This window comes from Gossypium hirsutum, chromosome D05 (genome assembly GCF_007990345.1).
Source record: "Gossypium hirsutum isolate 1008001.06 chromosome D05, Gossypium_hirsutum_v2.1, whole genome shotgun sequence".
Lineage (NCBI taxonomy): Eukaryota > Viridiplantae > Streptophyta > Magnoliopsida > Malvales > Malvaceae > Gossypium > Gossypium hirsutum.
Window position 1 is genome coordinate 21,555,974 of NC_053441.1, and position 7,733 is coordinate 21,563,706.

Below are 7,733 nucleotides of genomic sequence, written 5' to 3' on the forward strand. Positions count from 1 at the left end.
CGACTCCACTGGGGAATTAAAATAAGAGAGTCAAGCCACGAGTTGATTATTTTTTGTCTTTTTGTCGAAAGTTAAAATTTTGGTTTAAATCTACGATCCTCTCATTGCATTTCATTTGTTTTGAGTTATAGTTTTCATCAGGTTTTGTATTTTAAATTTTTATATCTTTCTGCATTGCATTGCATGACCGTTGGTCACACCCTTTTAAGTGGGAGTGAGAAACTACGCCTTCGTGAGGTTTTCACCTCCGCATGGGATAGTGAATCGCTTCCGGGATACATCCGTACCTATGTCTTCGTGAGATTTTCATCTCCGCATGGCCATAGGGAAATGTATCCCCTGAATCGAACTTGGTCCGTATGAGCCTATAATGGGTGAGGATCGAGGAATCTGCTGGTTCAGGTACCCTACTTTAGAGCCAAACCACATGTAATGAGCCATAGGAACTGACCTAAGTAGAGCTACTCCAAATTTTTAGTGCTTACCTAAATGAATGTTGTATTTATTGTCGCTTATTTTAAATCTTATTCTGTGTTTAATGCTAATTTACTTTGTTTGTGATTGCATGGCATCTTCATTCTAAAAGAGGTGTCGATTCGCGTTCAGTTTCTTGGTAGAAAGCTTATCATGGAAAAGGGGTTTGTTGATAAAGTAGAGGATAATGCGGCTGTGCGAATATGGGCTGAAACGACACAACGGGAGAAAGGCGATAGTCTTACCGAAGGGTACGTGTCAGAATTGTGGGATTTTACCCGTATTAGTGTAATCCAGAATGACCTTCGAGAAATGAAAGAAGTCTGGGATCAATGGGATGTCGAGGCCAAGCAGCTGTTCTATTGTAACTACGGTGACCTACCTTATCTGCTTAGTGTCAAAGTGGACAAGTATTTATTCCGAGCCCTTGCTCAGTTTTGGAATCCTGCCTACAGTTGTTTCACTTTTGGGAAGGTAGATTTGACGCCTACTGTGGAGGAGTATACGACCTTGCTTCGGTACCCAAAGATTCAAGTCGACAAGGCTTATTCCAGAGCTGCTTGTGTCCCTCCGTTGTTAAAGAAATTAATGAACATGACTGGGATGAGCGAGCAGTGGGTCGCTGCCCGGATCCAACAGAAAGGCGACAGTAAATGTGTTCCTTGGAAAAGTTTGCGAGATTTGGTGCTTGTACATCCTGACTTAAAGAAAAGGGTCGATGTCTTCGCTTTAGGTATCTATGGACTAGTGGTTTTCCCCAAAGCTTTAGGACACATAGACGAGGCTGTATCTGATTTGTTTGATCGGCTTAGTAAAGGGGTGACACCGGTTCCGGCAATACTCGCTGAAACTTTTAGATCCCTGAATGCGTGTCGAAAAGCAGGGGAGGGAAGGTTTATTGGATGCGCGCAGCTCTTATTGGCATGGTTCCATAGCCACTTCTGGAAGGTCGAAAAGGTCTCCTATCGGGTATTCTCTGATAACTACTCCCCTCTAGGAGAATTGGTGGCCACGCCAAGACGGGATGATATTTCAGAAGAAAAATGGATAGAAATACTCCAGAATCTCCAGGATGAAGATATTGAATGGAGGGCTCCTTGGTTAATTCCTGATGAGATATTGTACCGATGTGGAGATTTTGACTGGGTTCCGCTGCTCGGGATATGGGGAGCTATCGGATATGCTCCTCTACTCGTATCAAGACAGTATAGATCACGACAATTCATACCAGCAACGCAGGGGTTGGCTTATAGTGATTTTTCCTATAGGGAGGACAATTACAAGAAGAAGGTTCGAGAAATATCTAGTGCCTGGAACCAGACTCGTCGAATGAAGATCTTAGCCGTGGGTCCGACAATTACCCCCGAGTATGGTCAGTGGCGTGATCAAAGGATCAACGACAACATCCCGGCGTCAAATTCAGAAACTGCTCGATCTTTAGAGGAACACTTACAAGTTTTGCCTTCTGAGATAGAAATCATCAAACAAGAATTCGAAAAAAGGAGTTTAGAATTGGGGAAGAAGATAGAACAACTAGAGGAAGAAAAAATGCAGTTAGGACTGGATGTGGACATTCAAAGATTAGAGGCCAACAATTGAGAAAAGGAAAGAACAAAGCAGAAGAAGATTTGGACAGCCTGAAGACAGATTACAAGAAGTTGCGTAGGTCGGTAAGAGCTGCTGGCTTGGGTAAAACGCCAGAACAATGGCGACAAGAAATTCAGGAGGAAAAGACGAAAGCTAATCAATGGGAAAAGAAATTTCAGGATACTCGGGCTCGAGAAGTCGCCTTGGGAAAGAGTCTACTAGTTTGCCAAGACGAGAAGACGGAGTTGAAGGTCCGGATAACTGAATTAGAAAGATCGCTTCACCAGTACTGTAATCGTAATGCTACGGTTGAATTAAGGGCGAGCTTAGACAAAATCGAAGAATTGAAGAGACAAATAGGAGGGCTAGAGAATGCATTGCAAGATAGTGAAATCAAGATAGAGCTTCTGGAAGAAAGTAATGAGCAGTGGCAAAGACAATTCCGTCGGTCTCAAGAGCAGATTGGAGAAAGAGATTATATTATGGGAGAGGCGGTGACTCAAGTGCGCGAAGTAGCTGATCATCTGCAAACTCTAGCGGTTCAGGCTGATCTATTAAGTTTGAAGTATGAGTCAGAGTCCGACAGGGGCCAAGAATTAGCTTGGCTTCTTAGAAAGGTTAAGGCTTTAAGTGTAAGGGCAAAGCCATATATGTAGTCTATTTTATGTAAAGAAACTCTTTATCTAGTAAAGTTTTCTAATGAAGTTGAATTAGAATCAGTGCCTCTTTTTCTTTGCATTCTTTTCATGCATTGCATCACATCATATGCATTAATGACTATTAAAAACACCTAATTGAATAAAATCATTTCAGTTAACCTGGAAAACCAACAAAGTTACGGTACCCGAGCTAAGACAAAAATTATGGACCAAAGATTGGAGAAGCTAGAGCGACTTCAAAGAGAAATGCAGGACCAGTTGCAGGCGCAAATGAAAGAGCAAATAGAAAAGATTCAGCGTGACATGGTGCAAAAGATGGAGGAGTCCCAAAATGATCTGGTGGCTAAGATGACGTAATTATTGAAGGGAGTAGATAAGGGTAAAGGTCCTGTGATTGTTAGTGAAGAAGAAAACAATGGTGAACCACTTTATCCTCCAGGTTTCACGCCTCCGCATGCGCAAGTACAGACTGAGCTGCATCCGCGGAGACCCTCTGTGTCGGTTAGGCCCCAGCAGTTCCAAGGCGATGCTTCAATCCCAATGAATTTTCAACCCGGAGCGAGCTTTAATCCCGGTGATAGCCCGAATAATATTGTGTCCCAGATCTTGACGAGATGGTTGAAAGGACAAGGCGAAGGAGGAATTTCCAAAACAATTTGAGGAGAAATGGAAATGGATAGAAGAGAAGTTTAGGGCAATAGAAAGCATCGAAAGCTATGGAATAGATGCAAAGGATCTGAGCTTGGTTCCGGACTTGGTGCTCCCTTACAAATTTAAGATGCCGGAATTTGAGAAATACAACGGGACTAGTTGCCCAGGATCCCATATTACTATGTTTTGTAGAAGAATGACGGGGCATATTAATAATGATCAATTATTAATACATTGCTTTCAGGAAAGTCTTACGAGAGCAGCGTCGAAGTGGTACAATCAGCTGAGCCGAGCTAAAATTGCTACTTGGAGGGATTTAGCACAGGCTTTCCTGAGACAATAAATCATGTCTCAGAAATGATGCCTGACAGGATAACTCTGCAAAATTTAGAGAAGAAATCGAACGAAAGTTTCAGACAATATGCGCAGAGGTGGCGAGAGGTGGCGGTTCAGGTGCAACCACCGCTTTTGGAAAAAGAGATGACGACGCTTTTTATTAATACTTTGAAAGCCCCGTTCATCACTCACATGTTGGGAAGCGCTTCAAAAAATTTCTCGGATATAATCATGAATGGTGAAATGATTGAGCATGCCATTAAAAGTGGAAAAATAGATGGAGGAGAAAATAATAGGAGGGCACCCCCGAGGAAAAGAGAAAATGAAGTGAATAATGTGAATGCTTATGGTAGGTCAATTACCGTGAATCAACCAAAGAAATGGTTGCTAATCAACAGGGATCATCAAGACAAGAGTCAGGAGCTAGGCAAACTACTGAAAAGCCCCAATTCACGCCAATCCCGATGTCATACAAGGAGTTGTATCAGACTTTATTCGATGCACATGTTGTTGCTCCTCGTTACTTGAGTCCTCTACAACCCCGTATCCAAAATGGTATGATACGAACGCGCAATGTGATTATCATGCGGGAATTTCTGGGCACTCGATAGAAAATTGTACTGCCTTCAAGAAGGTAGTAGAAGGACTTATCAATTTAGGTGTTGTCAAACTTGACGACTCACCTAACGCAAAGAATCCGTTACCTAATCACGCAGATAAGGGGGTGAATATGGTTAGCGAAGGTACGGGAGAAGAAGTCAAGACTGACATTGCTGAAGTAAAAACTCCATTGAAACAGGTCTGGAAAGAAATGGCGAAAAGAGGTTTGGTTATTTCAGATTCTGAGGAAGGCATGAGATGGGAAATTATTGTGAATTTCACCATAAAACAGGGCACGAAATCCAAGAATGTGAAGGATTTAAGGCTTTGGTTCAAAGCATGATGGATAACAAAGAGATGAGGTTTTACGAAGATGCGAAAGAAATGAGGAGCATATGCGCGACAGAGTTGGGAACAAAGGCTCCAAATCATCCTGTGGTCATTATCTCACGCCCTAAGGGTAATGAGGTTAGGGCCAGGTAACACCGAAAATTGTAATCCAGAAACCATCAAATTTCTCTTATAGGGATAACAAATGGTGCCGTAGAATTACGGGTGTAATGTGACCGTTTTGGGAAAAGAAGCAGAAAGAAATCAGGAAACAGGTTCTTACACGCGCAATGGAAAAAGATATGACGCTCAAGCAGAGTCGTCCAGGGAAGAGATTGGAAGAAAGAACAGAGGAAAGGGAAGGCAGTAGAAGTTGAACCATTGGTAAATGAACCAATAAAAGAAGAGGAGGCAAATGAGTTTTTGAAGTTTTTGAAACACAGTGAATACAGTGTTGTGGAGCAACTACACAAACAGCCAGCCCGCATTTCTGTATTAGCTTTACTCTTAAACTCGGAAGTACATCGGAATGCACTATTAAAGGTGCTAAACGAAACATATGTGGCTGACGATATTTCGGTAAACAAGCTGGATCGGCTGATCAACAATATTGGTGCTGACAATTTTATCTTCTTCAGTGATGATGAAATACCATCCGGAGGAAGAGGTTCTACTAAAGCCCTACATGTTACTGTCCGATGCAAAGGGTACACACTCCCGGGGGCCTTGGTTGATAATGGATCTGCACTAAATGTATTGCCTTTGTCCACTCTTAGTCGATTACCAATAGACAGTTCGCACATGAAAGCATGCCAGAGCATAGTAAGGGCATTTGATGGAACAAAGAAGGAGGTTATGGGGAGAATTGAGGTACCATTAAGGATTGGCCCAGTCACTTATGAGGTGGATTTCTTGGTAATGGATATTAAACCCTCCTACAACTGTCTATTGGGGAGACCGTGGATACACTCAGCAGGGGCAGTACCTTCATCATTACATCAGAAGGTGAAGTTGGTATCGGAGGATCGGTTGGTAACAATAGATGCAGAGGAGGATATTATCGCAATGATGACTAGCGATGCACCTTATGTGGACATCAACGATGAGGCACTAGAATGTTCTTTTCGGTCGTTAGAATTTGTGAACGCGATGTTTATTGCAGAGGGAAGTAGAATTCCAGTACCGAAAATATCCAGGACCACTGAGATGGGATTGCGATTGATGGTAGGAAGAGGAGCCTTACCCGGGAAAGGATTGGGAAAATATCTTCAGGGAAGGATTGAGGCACCAATGCCGAAGGAAAAGTTTGATAGATTTGGTTTAGGGTACAAGCCAGACATGAAGCAGAAGAAGAAAGAAATAGAGAAGAGACAAGAGAGAAGAAGGGCGCGTTTGAATGGACATGAAGCTAAGTGTGAGCCTTTAACCTTTCCCCACATATCTGCATCTTTTGTGTCGGGAGGATTTATCCATTCTGAATGTGGAGTGTCCGGTAGCGGCATGGGAGGAATGTTGGAAAATGTTTATACCAACGCCATAGAAGCAACGGAAAGGAGGGCTTTGTTGGAGATCTGCCCTTATGAGCCTGGAAGCGAGCTAAACAATTGGACTGCTGAAGAAATCCCTGTAGTCTTTAGGGCTTATTCAGAGTAATGCTCAAAACATTCCTGTCGTTTGTTGGCCTAGAAACAATATGAAATTTTTTGTGAAATAGGCATGGGGCCTAAATATCATTATTTTAATGAAATACATGTCAACGTTCATCTTGATCAGTCTTTTTTTTCATTTGGTTGATTGTCTTAGAAATAATTCTTTCATTTGTAATTCTTTGCACAAACATATTCATAAATTTATATTCTTGGTATATTCTTTGATATGCCTTCATAGGTCTTCAGATATCAATGACATGAGTGACGCTGCCTCAAACACGGAGCCTATTTTTGAGCAAGAGGTGTGTTCAGAAGGATCCCACGACTTTGAAAATGTCGAAGATTATGATGCATCTCCGGACTTGTTAAGAATGATGGAACAAGAGGATAAGCATATCCTACCTCATAAGGAATTGTTAGAAATAGTGAGCCTAGAGGATGGAAAGGAGGTGAAAATTGGAACTGAAATCACCGCAAAGACAAGACAAGACCTCATTAATTTGCTCCGAGAGTTCAAGGATGTTTTCGCGTGGTCTACCAAGATATGCCTGGGCTAAGTACTAACATTGTGGTGCATCGTCTGCCCATAAAAGAGGATTGTAAACCCGTTCAACAGAAGCTCAGGAGAATGAGACCTGCATTGTGTTGAAAATAAGAGAAGAAGTCAAAAGACAATTCGACGCTGGATTCTTACAAGAGGTCAAGTATTCGGATTGGGTAGCCAACATCGTCCCTGTTCCCAAAAAGATGGAAATGTACGAATGTGTGTGGATTATAGGGATTTGAACAAGGCTAGTCCAAAGGACAACTTTCCACTGCCTCACATTGATACTTTGGTAGATAACACGGCGGGCTATTCATTGTTTTCTTTCATGGACGGTTTCTCTGGATACAATCAAATAAAGATGCATCCTGGAGACATGAGAAAAACCACATTCATTACCTTATGGGGAACATTCTGTTACAATGTAATGCCCTTCGGATTGAAGAATGCGGGAGCAACGTATCAAAGAGCTATGGTGACTTTGTTTCACGACATGATGCACAAGGAGATCGAAGTCTATGTTGACGATATGATCGCGAAGTCTAGAACGGAAGAAGAGCATGTTCAGGTCTTGAAAAGGTTATTTTTGAGATTAAAGAAATTTCAGCTTAAGCTTAACCCGGCCAAATGCACGTTTGGAGCTAGATCAGGGAAGTTGTTAGGCTTCATAGTTAGCAAAAAGGGGATCGAGGTTGACCCAGACAAAGTAAAGGCAATACGAGATTTACCTCCCCCGCGCACTCAGAAGGAGGTTCGAGGTTTCCTAGGGAGGCTGAATTACATTGCTCGGTTCATCTCACAACTGACAGAGAAATGTGATCCAGTATTCCGGCTCTTAAAGAAACATAATCCGGGCGAATGGGATGAAGAGTGTCAGAGGGCTTTCGATAGGATAAAGCAGTA